At 41.9% G+C, this 20218-nt stretch overlaps 1 non-coding gene across 1 annotated transcript; it reads left to right on the top strand.

Annotated features, from left to right (window-relative positions):
* Positions 1-14188: 14188 nt before the first annotated feature.
* On the top strand, positions 14189-14345 carry LOC147972741 (5.8S ribosomal RNA). The gene has a single exon (XR_015605149.1). It is a non-coding gene; the product is annotated as a 5.8S ribosomal RNA (ribosomal RNA).
* Positions 14346-20218: the final 5873 nt, after the last annotated feature.

Genomic DNA, 20218 nt, shown 5'->3' with positions numbered 1-20218 from the left:
GTGACGATCTTGATGTACTACTGTCGCAGGGCTTCGCCTAAGCACCGCTACAATATTATCGAGGACTATGGTGGCAGGGGGCGCCGCACACGGCTAAGAATATGATCACGTGGATCAACTTGTGTTCCTCTGGGGTGCCCCTTCCTCCGTATATAAAGGCTCAAGTGGGGGTGCGGCCGACCTAGGAGAGGCGCGCCAGGAGGAGTCCTACTCCCTCCGGGAGTAGGATTCCCCCCCCCCCCAATCCTAGTTGGAATAGGATTCGCGGAGGGGGAAAAGAGGAAGGGGGGCCGGCCCCCTCTCCTTGTCCTATTCGGACCAAGTGAGGGGAGGGGCGCGCGGCCCATCTTTGGCTGCCTCTTCTCTTTTCCACTAAGGCCCACTAAGGCCCATATATCTCCCGGGGGGTTCCGGTAACCTCCCGGTACTCCAGTAAAATCCCGATTTCACCCGGAACACTTCCGATATCCAAACATAGGCTTCCAATATATCAATATTTATGTCTCAACCATTTCGAGACTCCTCGTCATGTCCGTGATCACATCCGGGACTCCGAACAACCTTCGGTACATCAAAACGTATAAACTCATAATATAACTGTCATCGAAACCTTAAGCGTGCAGACCCTACGGGTTCGAGAACAATGTAGACATGACCGAGACATGTCTCCGGTCAATAACCAATAGCGGGACCTGGATGCCCATATTGGCTCCTACATATTCTACGAAGATCTTTATCGGTCAGACCGCATAACAACATACGTTGTTCCCTTTGTCATCGGTATGTTACTTGCCCGGGATTCGATCGTCGGTATCCAATACCTAGTTCAATCTCGTTACCGGCAAGTCTCTTTACTCGTTCCGTAATACATCATCCCGCAACTAACTCATTAGTTGTAATGCTTGCAAGGCTTAAGTGATGTGCATTACCGAGAGGGCCCAGAGATACCTCTCCGATGATCGGAGTGACAAATCCTAATCTCGAAATACGTCTACCCAACATGTACCTTTGGAGACACCTGTAGAGCACCTTTATAATCACCCAGTTACGTTGTGACGTTTGGTAGCACACAAAGTGTTCCTCCGGCACATGGGAGTTACATAATCTCATAGTCATAGGAACATGTATAAATCATGAAGAAAGCAATAGCAACATACTAAACGATCGGGTGCTAAGCTAATGGAATGGGTCATGTCAATCAGATCATTCAACTAATGATGTGATCCCGTTAATCAAATGACAACTCTTTGTCCATGGTTAGGAAACATAACCATCTTTGATTAACGAGCTAGTCAAGTAGAGGCATACTAGTGACACTCTGTTTGTCTATGTATTCACACATGTATTATGTTTCCGGTTAATACAATTCTAGCATGAATAATAAACCTTTATCATGATATAAGGAAATAAATAATAACTTTATTATTGCCTCTAGGGCATATTTCCTTCAACATGACCATTGCATGAATCCGTGCGTACCTAGCTCTATAAATCATCCAGAGCACTGGCTAGAAATGCACCAGGGAGGAAGGAACTAAGAAAAAATCCGCCAACTGAAGCTCTTAGAAATAATCTCTACACGTGCATAATAGTTGTTTCGATCGTGGCGATGCATCATGCACATTAATCTGTGTCATAACTATGGGTTTCATGCACACATATGTTACAGAATTGCCAGGTATTGGGAATGATATACATGCTGCACCAGTCATCATGATTTGTAAATATCATGTTGAGTTATGTCAATATGTGCCGTTGCAAACTTGTAATTGTTGAATTATGAAGGGACTAAAGTAGAAGAAGACTAACTATTTTAGGATAGAGGAAAGGAAGCGACAAGTGTATGAGCTTCTGGAACAGTTCTCCATTATGTCCCACCATACTATTCTTCCATTTTATGAGCCTAACTCACGGATTCCTAGTATAACCTCCCCAGATTTATTAGTGAATGACAACATATCAACATGGGAAGTTGTTGGTAAAGCTACTGGAATGTGGCAATGCATTGTCGGCCAAGGACCTAAAATGCCATGACAAGGACTCCTTGGCCGTGTAATACTACACACAGGTTTGCCACTAGCACCCAGTTCCATGGACGGTAGTGACCTCGTGTGGAATATAGTCTACTTCCCATAAAAGCAAAGCAGTAGAATCATCATGTACGCGGTACCACTAGCTTGACAAAGAAATCAAGGTGATCCAATCCTTGTTTTCTTGTCGGCGACTATTCTCAAAGAGACGAAGACGATGTTCTTGGATTTTCTTGCATGGTGGAGTCTAATCAAACTCTGCCTTGATTGCCGCTGGCTTAGCTGCAGTCTAAATTTTCAACTAAATGGCATTAAGTTCTATGGTCACCATGTTGTTCTGCAGCATCCAGGTGAAGAAATTAAGATTTGAATTCATGAAAAGCATGTGAGACGTACTGATGGTATAAATTTGATCAATGCATTGTTAAGGTGCGTGGACATATGATTCAACCAATCCACTGGTAACAATACAGTAAATTGCTTCTATGGTCACCATGTTGTTCTGCAGCATCCAGGTGAAGAAATTAAGATTTGAATTCATGAAAAGCATGTGAGACGTACTGATGGTATAAATTTGATCAATGCATTGTTAAGGTGCGTGGACATATGATTCAACCAATCCACTGGTAACAATACAGTAAATTGCTTCTATGGTCACCATGTTGTTCTGCAGCATCCAGGTGAAGAAATTAAGATTTGAATTCATGAAAAGCATGTGAGACGTACTGATGGTATAAATTTGATCAATGCATTGTTAAGGTGCGTGGACATATGATTCAACCAATCCACTGGTAACAATGCAGTAAATTGCATGTTCATTCTTGAGAATTTGTATCCTACTTCAGTGCGATCATGGGCATTTACATATTGCATCAATCAGCAGTAGACACACACATTGCTCTGGTTCCAGCTCAATAGATCGTGCAGGGAAGACATGCCACTGTATGCCATGAAGAATTAAAGTTGGCTGGTGGAGTTCTCTTGATATATAGCCTAGACACTTGGTGGAGTTCCAGCTCATCCACGGCATCCTGGTGTGCAAGATCCAATTCCCAATTTATGCGTATGTTCAGGGGTCCAACGCATGGCATAGTTAGGATTGTGAGGCATTGGGAGTCTTGGTGCTACAAAAGTTGTCTTGGGCACACTGTGCATCCACATTTGCAAATTTTCAATATGAGTTGCACCCGAAGTGTTATCTTGCTCTCAAGCTGAAGTGAATATCGGTGTACTTGCTGATGTTGTAACAGCGCATGCGCTTCGTAGCTCCATTGAGAGGCATTATTATTTGTTTGGCCAGGTAACCAGATAGACCATGGCCATGTTGGGATTCGACCTCAGGATTGATCACATCAAAGTAGATGAAAAACACATACACGCAAAACTGAGAGCCAAGGGCCCTTGTCGTGCCCTTTTCTTCTGTTTTTATTTTCTGTTTTCTCGCACCGATGCTACAAATCTCATGGCAGGTCACATGTATATATAATATACAATGAGCAGCACCGACCTAAAGCCTAACATATCTGTACTTGTTTTGGACTCCAAAACCTATACGGACAGCCAAGCTGACTACTATTAGGGCTCAATAACCTAATCGATTCAACATCCTAAACTAGCACACGAACTAGTACAGGAAATCTGACTCACTACAGCTACCACTACGTGCATGGAAAATTCCTTATAGACTTATGGAATTAAACTCAAGATTATTTCTAACAGGCCATGGTTCAAAGGCATCCGAAAGGATGCTTAATCTAATAGAAATTAAAAGTTTCTTATGTACACCATTTGTAGAAAAGTTTACAAATACTGATGCAATTCAATTGCGAACGCTAAAATCCACCCCTTTAATTGGAAAGGGTAGTATAGTCATTTCACTTGGTGACAATATGGACACCTTCCATGGCCAAGATGGTGAGATTAGTTATGTGAGAACTTGTCAAATTTTGATCTACTTTTTTGCGACTCAGATCAACCGGCCTTGAAAAAACAGAAAAATCCTACTGATAGCCAAGTCGCTTGCGGAGGAATGGGGCTGAAATGGAACCTATGGAAGTAGGTCGATCAAATGGAAAACAACACTTAGTCTACATGGCGGGTGGGCTATTCAACATTGGCTGCCAGCCTTGGATGCACGCATGTTTTCTAGTATATGACACATATGGAAGATCTAATACATGTCTAATTACCTGCATAATTTTTATAACAACTGAAGTACGAATCTACCCATTATAACAACTAAAGTATGCCAATGGTAATATTTTGTATGAAATTGACAAGGACAATTAGTTTGTTTCTATCCATTCGTACAAGTAGTATTTTATTTTGAAAAAAAATCCATCTTAAATCTAGCGTTCTTATAAGCAGGTTCATATGTACCTATGTGTAGAACAATAGTTCTGTTATAGCTAATTGATATTCAGTATCTTTGTTCTTCCTTCACATCGCATCTTGGAGGTCTTCTTATTAGGAACTTGGAGCTGTATATGGAGTAGCATTTCGGATCAGTGTGCTTGTGAGACCTTGAGTTTATTGCCCTCTGGGCCATATGGTCTCTTCATAATGAAATTTTATGTGTCCATAAAAGGTGGCAAGTAGGGAGCAAATTAATGTAGATGCTAACTAATGTGCATCAATTCATATTGAAAGTGGCACATGGACGTAGGTTGAGGAGGTCTCGGGAAATTATACTCTGTTTCAGCTACAAAGTTGCTCCATAGCCTTATAACTGAACATGACTTCCTCGTAGTAACTTTGGAGAGACAATCAACAATCAAATATAATTTTTTATTGATTTTCTGTTACTTTGAGAGTTGGAAATATTCGATTTAGCATGTATGTTGTACCGAGGTTGTTGTCAGGTATATATATGCTACATTTCTTAGATAACACAGAATAGATGTCCCTCTAAGTATGTAGTACACCACTATTATGACTGTGCCAACCAACCGTCAAAACACAATGGCTACACGAGCCAACTCATATATAATTCACCCACGCGTATCATGTTCCATGAAGAATGCTAGTGAACGCGTCTTCATAGAGTGCAGACTAACTTCCTTTCATCCTTGGCATGGCATGCATTTGCACGACCAGCTCCCAACTTATATGGGTTGTAATATAGGATTGCAAGGCACCAGGAATTTTCATGCTACTGAGATTATCTCTGCTGGACACCTTAATTCTTTTTTCCTCTATTGTCCGGACTGTGTTTTAGCTTCAACCCAGACAGATGTAGACAATGATGCTCTGGTGTCGCAGGAGGAGCATTTCTCATCTCTGGCGAGCAGCATGATTAATTGCCAGGTAACTCAGCAACGGATCTAGTATTGGCACGCGCCTTACAGATCGAGATGCTTAATCTAGGAAAATGTAAGCCTCTCAGTTTGGTAGGTTTCTAGCTTTGGGACCGTGGTGTATGCTCTGATGTAAACTACTCAGCGTTGTTCTTCTATGATCCTGATACGTCAATCTTTGATGTATCCTTGAAGTGAAACAACGGCATCATATATATGTCAATATCAATTCTGAGAAAACTCTCTTTTGACATCACTAAGCACGTAATAATGAGAGGCGCTGTGTCTCCTCTCAGAAACTAGTATACAGTCTTCCTTATTTTGACTTTTTTTGCGGGATTCCTTATTTCGACTTACAACTACAATTTTCATTTGCAGTTAATCAAGTCGCTAGCCCTCTGTATGCTACAAGAAATGACGTGGCAGAGCGAGGCTGGGGGAGAAGGAAGAATTAAGGAGAATAGTGGTGAATGATGAAGAAGACTGCCCATATATAGCATATGGAAGCTCCAATGAGTGTCACGATTGTTTGTCTGGAAAAGAAACTAGAGCGCTCAAGGCCGCGCTTCGCATCCACCTCACGGAAATGGTTTTTTTTTCCTTCTCAGATGTACGCCAAGCTACAACCATTTTGCTAGTGATGTTCAGGACAATTTTCTACCGACGTGGATATGAACCATTTATTTAGTCTGACATGCATGAATCCACGAAGCTTAATTGTGATTGTAAGTAGTGCGCTCTTGTCTATCTCTAAACTACAACCTCTTTCTACTTCTAATTTTCTTTGCGCCATTTACCTTTTCTTTCAAAAAGGAGGATTATCCCCGGCCTCTGCATCGCGCCATGCACACAACCATCTTTATTGCATTATTTAACAAGGCTTTAGAAAATAAATACATAGATCAACTCAAAGACACCTTAAAGAAAACTGTTGCCCTACCTACAAGATTAATGATATGCCTTGACCTCGTGCCACGCACACCAATAAATTCGGTAGCTTCATCAAGCCGCCCGTCGTCTAGCTGGGAGCACCAACCGGTCTAGAAGACCCTCAATTTGCACCGCATGCGCACATTATAGAATCTGTTGCCGCCTTCTTCCGCAGTATCATCTTCATGAGCAATCAATGCACTGATCTTGCCAGACCCTTCTGCCGTCAACGCCACCACGACGCCGGACAACGCACATGCCCAGGTCACCCGCGCGGATCCTCACCGCAATCTGATGCAGCGGCGATGGAAGGTAACCATTTACCTATTTGAGACGATGTATATATGATCAATGTTTACCTTAAACAGGATATGCCGGACTGTTAGCGTATATACATGCTAGTAACCATGGACAATGTTAGTAATGCATATTTGGCCGATCCATCATACTTCGAAAAGTTAGTAGATGTGCATTGTGACCCCTATCCATCTCTAAATTTCATCTTATGTCAGAAAAAAGTAGAGGATTTTTTTTTTTGCTGGAGTACTTTATATGATCAGGTGCTGATGAGGGAGCCTTGCTTATAACGCTGTTCAAGAGCACAACTACACGAAGAGAGCATAGTCCACATGAGCATATATAGTTTCAGAAAATAAAGAGATATAGGTACATTATCATGAGTCATGACACACATGGTTCCGTACCTATCTCTATAGCTGAGCCATGGCATTGGCCACCACGACAAACGAGGCTAGTAGTAAGGGTCTTCACAATCATAAACCCACGCGTGTTCTTCCAAGGCAATGCATGCATTTCCAAACCTAGGTGTTAGGGCTGTATGCAGTGATATAAGTTGTCGGATTGTGTGGTAGTGGGATGTATGTGCTACGGTAACTTTCTTGGATTTTATAGTTCAACATGGATGCCTCTCAAACTAGTGTGGTCCTGATGTACATGCTGAATTCCAAGCTATATATTGCGCTTGGGAGCATTGATGATGTTAGGGATTGTAAGAGAAGTCATACCTGAAGACGGAGAATACCATGGGGAGTTGCAATGCGATTTTGGTAAATGATGTTAGGGATTGTAGGAGATGTTATATTGTATATATGCATGATCGTGTACTATGCGTAGTAGCGTCGAATAGATATACGAAAACTTGTTGTTCGACCAAGCACGGAGAAAGAGAGGTCACTTCTCTCTATACATGTCCATGACGATATTGTGTAATTAATGGAGAAAGAGAGGTCACTTCTCTCTATACATGTCCATGACGATATTGTGTAATTAATGGTTCTTTCATTGCTATATGTAGTAGCTAGCGTCGAGTTGAATGAAAATCATAAAACAAAAATGAAAAACTAAATGTAAAATAATTGAATGGTAAAAACAAAAAGAAAAGGAGGAAACACAATATGAAACCCCTAAACCTCTCCTTTCAAAAAAAAAAAAACCCCAATGCCCGGCAGCTGCTGACGCGTGGTTGCCTTTTAGTCCCAGTTGGTGTTACCAACCGAGACTAAAGGTCCCCCTACCTGGGTGTCCAACAACGGCCACGTGGAGCACCTTTAGTCTCGGTTCGTAATACAACCGGGACTAAAAGTGGGGGCCTTTAGTCCCGACTGTTTAGTCTCGGTTGCAGAACCGAGACTGGTGCCCTATTTTCTACTAGTTGGGGGATAAACGAGGAGAATCTTATTCCATCTCCAGGAAGTCGCCGTCGTCTCGTCTTCCTGAGCGTAGCACAAACCCTAGTGCGATTGAGAAATGATAACCCACATGTATAGGGGATCGCAACAGTTTTCGAGGGTAGAGTATTCAACCCAAATTTATAGATTCGACACAAGGGGAGCCAAAGAATATTTGAAGGTATTAGCAACTGAGTTGTCAATTCAACCACATATGGAGATTAATTATCTGCAGCAAGCAATCTGGGGCAAAGTAATATGATAGTTTTGATAGTAGTGACAGCAGCAATGGTAATGGTAACAGTGATAGCAGTAATTTTGTAGCAAGTGTAATAGTGATAATAGCAATAGTAACTTAGTAAGACCAATATATGATAAATTCGTAGGCATTGGATCAGTGACTTGTTGGATGATATGCATCATGATACAGTTATAACCTAGGGTGATAGGGCACTAGCTCCAGTTCATCAATATAATGTTGGCATGTATTCCAAAAATAGTCATACGTGCTTATGGAAAGAACTTGCATGACATCTTTTGTCCTACCCTCCTGTGGCAGCGGGGTCCATATTGGAAACTAAGGGATATTAAGGCTTCCTTTTAATAGAGAACCTAAACAAAGCATTAACACATAGTGAATACATGAACTCCTCAAACTATGGTCATCACCGGGAGTGGTCCCAACTATTGTCACTCCGGGGTTGCCGGATCATAACACGTAGTAGGTGACTATAACTTGCAAGATCGGATCTAAAACATGGATATAATTGTGATAACATAAACGGTTCATATCTGAGTTCATGGCACCTGGGCCCAAAGTGACAAGCATTAAGCATAGCAAAGTTATAGCAACATCAATCTTAGAACATAGTGGATACTAAGGATCAAGCCCTAACAAAACTAACTCGATTACATGATGAATCTCATCCAACTCCTCAACGACCAGCGAGCCTACAAAGGAATTATTCACTTTCGGTGGGGAGCATCAAGGAATTGGCGATGGAGAAGGATTGGTGATGATGAAGAACGAAGACTCCCCTCTTCAGAGCCCCAAACGGATTCCAGATCTGGCCTCCCGATGAAGAACAGGAGGTAACGGCGGCTCTGTCTCGTGGATCGCTATAGTTCTTTCTCCCTGGTTTTTTCTGGAAAGATAGGATTTTATAGCGTCGGTTTTAGGGTCTGCAGGGCCACCAGGTGAGGACAACCCGCCTGGGCGCGCCGGGAGAGAGGGGTGTACTCTGGTGGGTTGTGCGCACCTAGGGGCCCCTCTCCGGTAGGTCTTGGATTCAGAAATTATTATTTATTATATAAAAATTGCTCGCAAAGTCTCGTTCCATTGCGAGAACTTTTATTTCTGCACAAAAACAACACCATAGTAGTTCTGCTGAAAACAGCGTCAGTCCGTGATTAGTTTCATTCAAATCATGCAAATTAGAGTCCAAAACAAGATGAAAAGCATTAGGAAAAGTAGATACGTTGGAGACGTATCAACTCCCTCAAGCTTAAACATTTGCTTGTCCTCAAGGTATTTAGTTGATAAACTGAAAGTGAAAAAGAAAATTTTTTACGAACTCTTTTGCTCTTGTTTGCATAAATAAGCTTAAATAACATCTAGGTTTTCAGCCAACATTATAACTAACCATGTCGACAATAACTTTTAAAGATTATATTAACTCATATCAATAACATAATCAGCTAGCGAGGAATAATAAGATATCTCAAACAGCAACACGTTGTCAAAACAACCATGATATAATATGACAATCGCGGTATCTCGCTAGCCCTTTCTGAGACCGCAAAACATAAATGCAGAGCACCTTCAAAGTTCAAGCAGCGACTAAACATTGTAATTCATGGTAGAAAATATCCAGTCATGATGCACCCAACATTAGCTACACACAATGCATAAGTCATGACGGCTGTGCTCTTAGGTCCTGGCGCTTATTTTAGAAGGTGATGACACAACATAAAAGTAAATAGATAGTCCCTTCATAGAGGGAAGTAGTGATTTGCAGAGGTGCCAGAGCTCAAGTTTTAAAACAGAGGTAAATGATATCTTGAGACATGCACCCTTCTCATTTACTTCACGACCATCAGTTATCAACATCTTCCATGCTAAGCACGCTAGTGGCAGTTCTCAAGCGATAAAAGTAAAGGTTTACTCCCCCTCCACCAACAATCACATTTCACGGCTTGTCCGAAACAATGGGTGCCGTCCAAACCAACAACAGTCCTGGGGGAGTTTTGTTTAATTATTTGCATTTTTTGAGTTCAAAACTGGTAATCCCTATTATCGTCCTTTTCTCGTGCAATGGCGAGTGAATAAACACTCGACCTGAGAATAATCTGCTTAGCATGGAAGATACCGACCACCTCCTATTATTCCATGAACGATCCAGGCACACAGAAAAGGATATTTATTTGAAGTTTTTAGAGGTGGCACATGCAAATTTACTTAGGACGACAGGGTAATACCGAATATAGGTAGGTATGATGGACTCATCTGAAATAACTTTGGGTTCAAGATTTTTGATGTACAAGCAGAATCCCCACTTAGTACAGGCGAAGGCTAGCAATTAGATTGAGAAGCGGCCAGATAGAGAGCAACAACGGTCATAAACATGCATTATGCATAAGTAACATTGGATACTAGCATGAGTAGGATATGAACACCATGAACATAAATATCATGGAGGCTATGCTGGTTTTGATTCAACTACATGCATGAACATGTGCCAAGTCAAGCCATTCAAACATTCAGAGGAGGATACCATATCATCATACTACATCACAATCATTTTAGCGCTATGTTGATATCCAAGATAAATCATTTTCCACTCCCAGCTACTTATGCATGGAATGAGAAACTATAATCTCTAATTGTGATTGCAAACATGCTTAATAATAACGGGCTGAGTCATGGATACTAGGTTAAACATATTTACAAAAATAGAACAAGTTGAGTTCATACCCGTTTCCCTCTACTACGGCCAGTTCATCGAATGTCGTTATTATTGCCTTTCACTTGCACAAACAAACGACGTGAAAATAATAGTAGTGCAAGAGTGATGTGAACTAAGCTGGAGTCTGCAAACATTTTATTCAACAGGAGAAGAAAAGATAAAATGGGCTCTTTATTACACTAATATTTATTCATATGAGAGCCACAAACATTTTTAGCGTGGTCTTCTCCTCGGTACGACTCGAATACAAAGAAAAAAATTCAAAGAACACACTAGAATATTTTTGGAGTTTTTGATTTTCTTGAACAAGCAAATAGAAGGGGAAAGCAAAAATGAGAAAACTATTTACACGGGAAAGCTCCCAATAAGCAAAGGAAGAACAAGGAATTCTTTTGGGGTTTTCTTCTTAATATTACTACTAAGCATGCATAGAAAGTAAACTACTACAACTAAATTTTTTGGTTTTTTGAAAGTTTTTCAAACACATAAGAAGAAAGCAAGGAAATAAATCTAAGCATGGATGATACAATGAAAAAGTGTGAACACCGACGGATGGGATGATATGTCTGATCATGAATGTAATGTCGGAGTGAAACACGTACTCCCTCAAGATTAGGCTTTTGGCCTAATTTGGTAATAGATCAATAGCCTGGATAGTAGTTGGGGTACTGAGGAGCGGGCATCCACTCATCCCACTGCTGAGGCTCCTCCTCTGCCTCTGCAGCAGGCTGAGCGTTCCGGTAGACGATGATGTCCGCAAGTATAATCCTATATCCACCCCTGACAATAGAATCAAACAAAGCAGGAGCAGGTAATGGAATAATATCACGAGTCCTCGCACTGAAAACCAGGTTATATGGAATATGAATGTTAGTAGATTCGATATCAGTAGAATGGTGGTGATCCATGCCTGTGCGGTCTAGGTAAACCTTGGTAAGAGGGTGATGATGAGGGCATATCTCAATATTGAAGTGAGCCGCCAAATGAGTAGCAAAAATCCCTCCATGTATTTTACCTTTGGACTTATTAACGTGGAGGCAACGTTCTACAACAGCTCCCAAGCTATAAGTGTTGTCGCCCTCTAGTGCTCGACGTAAAACAGCAAAGTCTGGTGCGCTGAGCGCACCTACTTTCTCTCTAGCAAGCAAACACTTAGCAACAAATAAAGCAAAATAATGTACGGCAGGAAAGTGTATGCCAGTGGCAGTGACGGCCGACACCCCTCTCTCATCTCCCACTGTTAAGGTGCGATAGAAGGCCTCAAACTCAGCTGGCCTAGGCTCAGCTAAGCTCCCGCCAGAAGGGGTCATGCATATTACAAAATTCAGTAAGTGGTATCTGATGGTTTTCAGCATATAAATGAAACTGCACTTCAGGAGGATTATTCCTAGAAAAGAAAGTAAAACTTTGAACAAAGATGTCTGTGAGGATTTGATACTATTCACACTCATCTGCGATGAAGTCTGTGAGGCCGGCATTAGCAGCATATTGTGTGAACTCCAGAAGAATTCCAGCTTCTTCCATGAACTGGTTGTGCGGCCATTCGCATGGCCGCACCTCTTCCAACCTCCGAGGATGGAGATCACTGTCAGAAGACTCCCCAATAACACCCTTGAAATTCTTCTTAGAAGCAAACTTCCTAAAGATATTCATCTTTTTTCTATGAACAAAATTCTGAAATTTTTAGTCCACAAATTTTCTCAACAAAACTTTACAAAATTGATAGCAACTACTCATAGGGATACATAGAGGCCATAACAAGCATTCAAACTACTTAGAACTGAATTTAACATGCAAGCTCATGTACAGCAGCACCAGGAGTAGCTAATTATTCAAAATATAAACCACCAAAACAAAAACTAATTGGACAAATGGTGGATTCACATACCAAGCAACAATCCCCAAAAACAGTTTCGGAAACGGAGCTTCGAGCAAAGAGATCAAAATCCGCGGGTTTGAGAGAAAAAACATGGGAGAGAGAGCAATCGAGATTTTTTCTAGAGGTGAGTGATGATGTGGGATGAAGAGATCAGTGAGGGGGCCACGTGGGGACCACAACCCACCAGGGCGCGCCCAGGTGGGTTGTGCCCACCTGGTGCACCTCCCTCTGATATTATTTGCACCAGAAAATCATAAATATTCATAAAAAAATCGTATTAAATTTTCAGAGTATTCTGAGAACTTTTATTTTTGGGTCATTTTTTTATTACACGGGAAATTCAAAAACTAGACAAAACATGGCATTTTATTTTATTTAACTAGTAAAAACAGAAAACAAAAAGTAAGGACAGAAGTAGTGCTGACTAAATTCATCAACTTCATACCTCTCAAAAATGATTCATTAATAAGGTTGATCAAGTCTTATTAACAACTACTTTCGATTAGCATGAAACCAAAGAACTTTTGTAAATCACTAAGTTACCTCAATGGGGATATGAATGTCCCCAACAATAAGCATTTCATATTTCTTTTTGACAGTAGGTAGAGGTATTTGAAAATTTTCAATAGTGATTGTCGGAGATTTTTCAATAACATTAATACCATTCACTTGGAATTGTTTCTTCGGAAAGTGTACCCTATGCTCATTATCATTAATATGAAAAGTGACCTTGCTTTTATTACAATCAATAACAGCCCCTGCAGTATTCAAGAAGGGTCTACCAAGGATAATCGACATGTTGTCATCCTCGGGCATCTCAAGTATAAGAAAGACAGATAAAATAGTAACATTGGCAACAACAACGGGCACATACTCATACCGATAAGTATGGCAGTTGATTTGTCAGCCATTTGCAAAGATATTTCAGTAGGTGTGAGTTTATTCAAGTCAAGTCTTTTATATAAAGAGAAAGACATAATACTAACACCAGCTCCTAAATCACATAAAGCAGTTTTCACATAATTCTTTTTGATGAAGCAGTGAAGTGTACGGATCGCGACGACGGGGGCGGTTCGCCCCCCTCCCCCGACGTCGCGAGAAGTCCATTGAACATTATCATTTAGAGGAAGGATAAGTCATCACAAGGTTTTCGTAGGTGAACCTGCGGAAGGATCATTGTCGTGACCCTGACCAAAACAGACCGCGCACGCGTTGTCCAATCCGTCGGCGACGGTGAAAACTGTCGCTCGACCAATGCCTCGACCAACTCCCCTCCTCGGAGTGGGTGGGGGCTCGGGGTAAAAGAACCCATGGCGCCGAAGGCGTTAAGGAGCACTAACCCGAGGGCATGGCTAGCTTGCTAGCCATCCCTTGTGTTGCAAAGCAATTTAATCCACACGACTCTCGGCAACGGATATCTTGGCTCTCGCATCGATTGAAGAACGTAGCAAAATACGATACCTGGTGTGAATTGCAGAATCCCGCGAACCATTGAGTCTTTGAACGCAATTTGCGCCCGAGGCCACTCGGCCGAGAGCACGCCTGCCTGGGCATCATGCCAAAACATGCTCCCTCGTCTCGCAAGGGGAGGTGGACTGAAGATCGGGCTGCTGGCGTACCGCGTCGGACATATCGCATGGTGGGTGTCCTCGCTTTATCAACGCAGTGTATCCGACGCGCAGCCAACATTATGGCCTCAAAATGACCCAGCAAACGAAGCGCCCATCGCTTCGACCGTGACCCCAGGTCAGGCGGGACTACCCGCTGAGTTTAAGCATATAAATAAGCGGAGGAGAAGAAACTTACAAGGATTCCCCTAGTAACGGCGAGCGAACCGGGAGCAGCCCAGCTTGAGAATCGGGCGGCTGTGCCGTCCGAATTGTAGTCTGGAGAGGCGTCCTCGGTGATGGACCGGGCCCAAGTCCCCTGGAAAGGGGCGCCTGGGAGGGTGAGAGCCCCGTCCGGCCCGGACCTTGTCGCCCCATGAGGCACCGTCAACGAGTCGGGTTGTTTGGGAATGCAACCCAAATCGGGCGGTAGACTGCGTCGAAGGCTAAATACAGGCGAGAGACTGATAGCGAACAAGTACCGCGAGGGAAAGATGAAAAGGACTTTGGAAAGAGAGTCAAAGAGTGCTTGAAATTGCCGGGAGGGAAGCGGATGGGGGCCAGCGATGCGCCCCGGCCGTATGTAGAATGACTCTTGCTGGTCCGCCGCTCGGCTCGGGGTGTGGACTATTGTCGGCCATGCCAGCGGCTGTAGGTGCCCCCGGTGGCCGTCGTCGGCACGGCTGGTACCCATGCGCCAAAAGGCGTGTCCCTCGGGGCACTACGCTGCAACTGCCCGCGGGCTCCCCATTCGACCCGTCTTGAAACACGGACCAAGGAGTCTGACATGCGTGCGAGTCGACGGGTTCTGAAACCTGGGATGCGCAAGGAAGCTGACGAGCGGGAGGCCCTCACGGGCCACACCGCTGGCCGACCCTGATCTTCTGTGAAGGGTTCGAGTTGGAGCATGCCTATCGGGACCCGAAAGATGGTGAACTATGCCTGAGCGGGGCAAAGCCAGAGGAAACTCTGGTGGAGGCTCGAAGCGATACTGATGTGCAAATTGTTCGTCTGACTTGGGTATAGGGGCGAAACACTAATCGAACCATCTAGTAGCTGGTTCCCTCCAAAGTTTCCCTCAGGATAGCTGGAGCCCATTACGAGTTCTATAAGGTAAAGCCAATGATTAGAGGCATTGGGGGCGCAACGTCCTCGACCTATTCTCAAACTTTAAATAGGTAGGATGGCGTGGCTTCTTCGGTGAGCAGGTATAGTTGGTATTCCCGGTTCTCCAAGTTTTTTAGGTACTCCATCTTTGAAAGTATAATTAGCAAGCATACTGAAGATTTCAGCTTCCGGTATTTTTCTCTTATTAGTGATGATTTCTTTTATATACTTTGCATAAGGAGGCATTTTCAAGATATCAGTCAAGCGAGTACGCAAAAAGACTGGCCTTAGCATTTCAGCAAAACTTTCAAATTCTGCATCATCTTTCTTTTTTTAGTTGACTTGGGTGGAAAAGGCATAGGTTTTTGTACCCACGGTTCTCTTTCTTTACCGTGTTTTCTAGCCACAAAGTCTCTTTTATCATATCTTTTATTCTTAGGTTGTGGGTTATCAAGATCAACAGGTGGTTCTATCTCAACATCATTATTTGGTTCTTTTTTATTATTTGGTTGGGTATCTTCATGAACATCATCATTATCTGTATCTTCATGAACATCATCATTATCTTTTTCATTATCACTAGGTGGATGTTCATTACCAGAATGAGTTTCAGCATCAGAGATAGAAGTTTCATTTTTATTATTAGGAGGTTTTTCTACTTCAGGTTCACTAGAAGCATGCAAAGTCCTATCATTTTTCTTCTTCTTCTTCTTCTTCTTATTTTTAGAAGGACTAGGTGCACTAGTATTATTTCTTTGTGATTCTTGTTCAATTCTTTTTGGGTGTCCCTCAGGATAAAGTGGTTCCTGAGTCATTTTACCTTCTCTAGTTGCAACTCTAACAACAAAGTCATGTATATTATTATTCATTTCATCAAGCAATTCTCTTTGAGATTTAGCAACTTGTTCTAACTGGGTTTGAACCCTAGAAGCATGTTTTCCAACACCTCTAACATCATTTGAGATTCTAAGTAATAAGTCACTCAAGCGGGCCATCATATCAGAATTGTATTTCAATTGTTTCATAACATTTGCATTGAAGTGATCTTGTTTTCTAATGTAGTTTTCAAACTCATAAAGGCATTGACTAGGATGCATATTGTGAGGATTGTCATTATCATTGAATTTCATTAGAGAATTTACCTCTATCATCTTAGGTGGTGGTGGTGTATTAAGCCCATGTATTTCTTCAATAGGAGGTAAAATTTTAATATCCTCAGCTTTAATACCTTTTTCCTTCATAGATTTCTTTGCCTCTTGCATATCTTCAGGACTGAGATATAATATACCCCTCTTCTTTGGAGTGGGTTTAGCCGGTGGTTCAGGAAGAGTCCAATCATCATAATTTTCAATATATTATCCAATAATTCTTCAGCTTGCCCAATAGTTCGTTTGCTGAAAACACAACCAGCACAACTCTCTAGGAAGTCCCTAGAAGCTAGTCTATTATAGAAGATATCAAGTATTTCTTTTTTCTTAAGAGGATGATCAGGCAAAAAATTAAGTAATTGGTGTTCTTTAGTTTGCACAAAGTTAAATATTTCATGTAAGGCAACTTGTTTTTTATGAGCAGGAAAATATTCTTCAGAGAAGTAATAAATCATATCCTGGGGACTACGCACACAACCAGAAGTAAGAGTATTGTACCAAGCTTTAGCATCACCCTTTAATGAGAAAGGAAATAATTTAAAAATAAAGTAGTAGCGAGTTTTCTCATCATGAGTAAAAAGGGTGGCTATGTCATTCAACTTAGTAAGATGTGCCACAACAGTTTCAGTTTCATAACCATGGAAAGGATCAGATTCAACCAAAGTAATTAACTCTGAGTTGACAGAGAATTCATAATCCTTATCATCAATAAAAATAGGTGAAGTAGCAAACTTAGGATCGTATTTCATTCTGGCATTCAGAGATTTTTCTTTATACTTGCATAGTAATTTATCTAGATCATCTCTATCCTTACAAGCAAGAATATCTCTAGTTGTCTCCTCATTAGGCAATTCATATCTAGGAAGGCTAGTTCTAGCAGGTGTTTCAGGAGTTTCAATTTCAAGGTCATCATCAGATTCAACAACATCATGTTGTATTACTCTAGCAATTTGTTCATCAAGAAATTCACCAAGTGCCATATAATTATCATCAAGCAAGGTACTAGAATCATCATAAGCATTATACATAGTAGAAGTAGCATCATCAATAACTTGTGACATATTAGAATTGATATCATGTGGTGATGTTGCAAGTTTACTCATAACAGAAGGTGAATCTAAAGTAGAACTGGACGGCAGTTCCTTACCTCCCCCCGTCTTTGAGGGATAAAATTTAGTCTTAGGATCCTTCACATTCTTCATAGTGATAATATGATAATAATCCCAAGTGACTTAACAAATATTTCTATACTCCCCGGCAACGGCGTCAGAAAAAGGTCTTGATAACCCACAAGGATAGGGGATCGCAATAGTTTTCGAGGGTAGAGTATTCAACCCAAATTTATAGACTCGACACAAGGGGAGCCAAAGAATATTTGAAGGTATTAGTAGCTGAGTTGTCAATTCAACCACACCTGGAGATTAATTATCTGCAGCAAGCAATCAGTGGCAAAGTAATATGATAGTTTTGAGTAGTAGTGACAGCAGCAATGATAACAGTAACAATGATAGCAATAATTTTGTAGCAAGTGTAACAGTGATAATAGCAATAGCAACTTAGCAAGATCAATATATGATAAATTCGTAGGCATTGGATCGGTGACTTGTTGGATGATATTCATCATGAGACAGTTATAACCTAGGGCGATAGGGCACTAGCTCCAGTTCATCAATATAATGTAAGCATGTATTCCGTAAATAGTCATACGTGCTTATAGAAAAAACTTGCATGACTTCTTCTGTCGTACCCTCCCGCGGCAGCGGGGTCCATATTGGAAACTAAGGGATATTAAGGCCTTCTTTTAATAGAGAACTGGAACAAAGCATTAACACATAGTGAATACATGAACTCCTCAAAGTACGGTCATCATCGGGAGTGGTCCCGACTATTGTCACTCCGGGGTTGCCGGATCATAATACATAGTAGGTGACTATAACTTGCAAGATCGAATCTAAAACATGGATATAATTGTGATAACATAAACGGTTCATATCTTAGTTCATGGCACCCGGGGCCAAAGTGACAAGCATTAAGCATAGCAAAGTCATAGCAACATCAATCTTAGAACATAGTAGATACTAGGGATCAAGCCCTAACAAAACTAACTCGATTAGATGATGAATCTCATCCAACGCCTCACCGACCAGCGAGCCTAAGAAGGAATTACTCACTCCCGGTGGGGAGCATCATGGAATTGGCGATGTAGAAGGATTGGTTATGACGAAGAACTAAGATCTGGCCTCCTGATGAAGAACAGGAGGTGACGGCGGCTTCATCTCGTGGATCGCGATAATTCTTTTTCCCTGTTTTTTTCTGGAAAAATAGGATTTTATAGCGTCGGTTTCAGGGTCGGCAGGGCCACCAGGTGGGGACAACCCACCTGGGCGCGCCAGGAGAGAGGGGCGTGCCCTGGTGGGTTGTGCCCACCAAGGGGCCCCTCTCCGGTAGGTCTTGGCTCCGGAAATTCTTATTTATTATATAAAAATACCTCACAAAGTTTTGTTTCATTCCGAGAACTTATATTTCTGCACAAAAACAACACCATGGTAGTTCTGCTCAAAACAGCGTCAGTCTGGGGTTAGTTTCATTCAAATCATGCAAATTAGAGTCCAAAATAAGAGGAAAAGCGTTAGGAAAAATAGATACGTTGGAGATGTATAAAAAACACCTAAAAAGTGAGCCCTCTCGCCAACAAGGGTCAGGATTGACCGCTTCTCCATTGTCCTAGAACCATAGGAGATGACGTGGACCAGTGGTGACTGCCGAGAGGCTGAGGAAACCCTAGGCAGGAGCCACCTGAGTCTACACCTCGCATGAAATTCAATGGACCCAAAACCAAAATGAGACCGATAACGAATTAACGTATTACCTCCGTCCCAAAAGGCTTGTCTTTGATTTATCTAGATATATGTAGAGACGTATATAACACTGAAACGTGTCTAGATACTTTTCTATCTTAACATATCTAAACAAATCTAAGATAAGCTTTTTGGAATTGAAGGAGTAGTTTTCTGCCATTCCGATAGCACACCGCACACAACAGTAATGATAAAGCGGTGTGTGTGGTGTTGTGTCTCATCGTATATGGGCTAGCGATGGCGCGGCGACGTGTTGTTGTGTAGGAGTATTAAGAGGTGGAACAAACAGGGTAAAAAAGTTGGTAAGGCAAGTGCACATGGCATAGTTATGAGAGAAAACAAAAAGGACTTCAAGCTACGACAAGCATGCGATGATGTCATGGCATGATTCCCTAACAGCTTTATAAAACCACCAATACCCGTAGGCACCAGATAACCGCACGACGTTGACTGCTAGCGACCATGCACTCTCGGTAGTAGATGCCAACTCGGCTACCCAATATTCATGGAGATCAACGGCGCGTGTAGAATAAACTAGGATCATGAGGCGTTGGGAAACTACAAGCTATGCTTTTAGCCACGTCCCGTGTGAATCAACATGGATGCATTGCCAGGTGACAATTTTATGGTTAAGCATTGTGATGACATGGTGACTATTGGGTCAGTACTGGCAGTCTCACCCAACCTTTCCCACATTTGTATACATCGG

The sequence above is a fragment of the Triticum urartu genome, chromosome 5A (assembly GCF_056163025.1).
Source record: "Triticum urartu cultivar PI428250 chromosome 5A, HENAU_Tu73, whole genome shotgun sequence".
Taxonomy (NCBI): Eukaryota; Viridiplantae; Streptophyta; class Magnoliopsida; order Poales; family Poaceae; genus Triticum; species Triticum urartu.
Note: the sequence above shows the minus strand (reverse complement) of the source record. Positions and strands in the feature narration are given on the sequence as shown.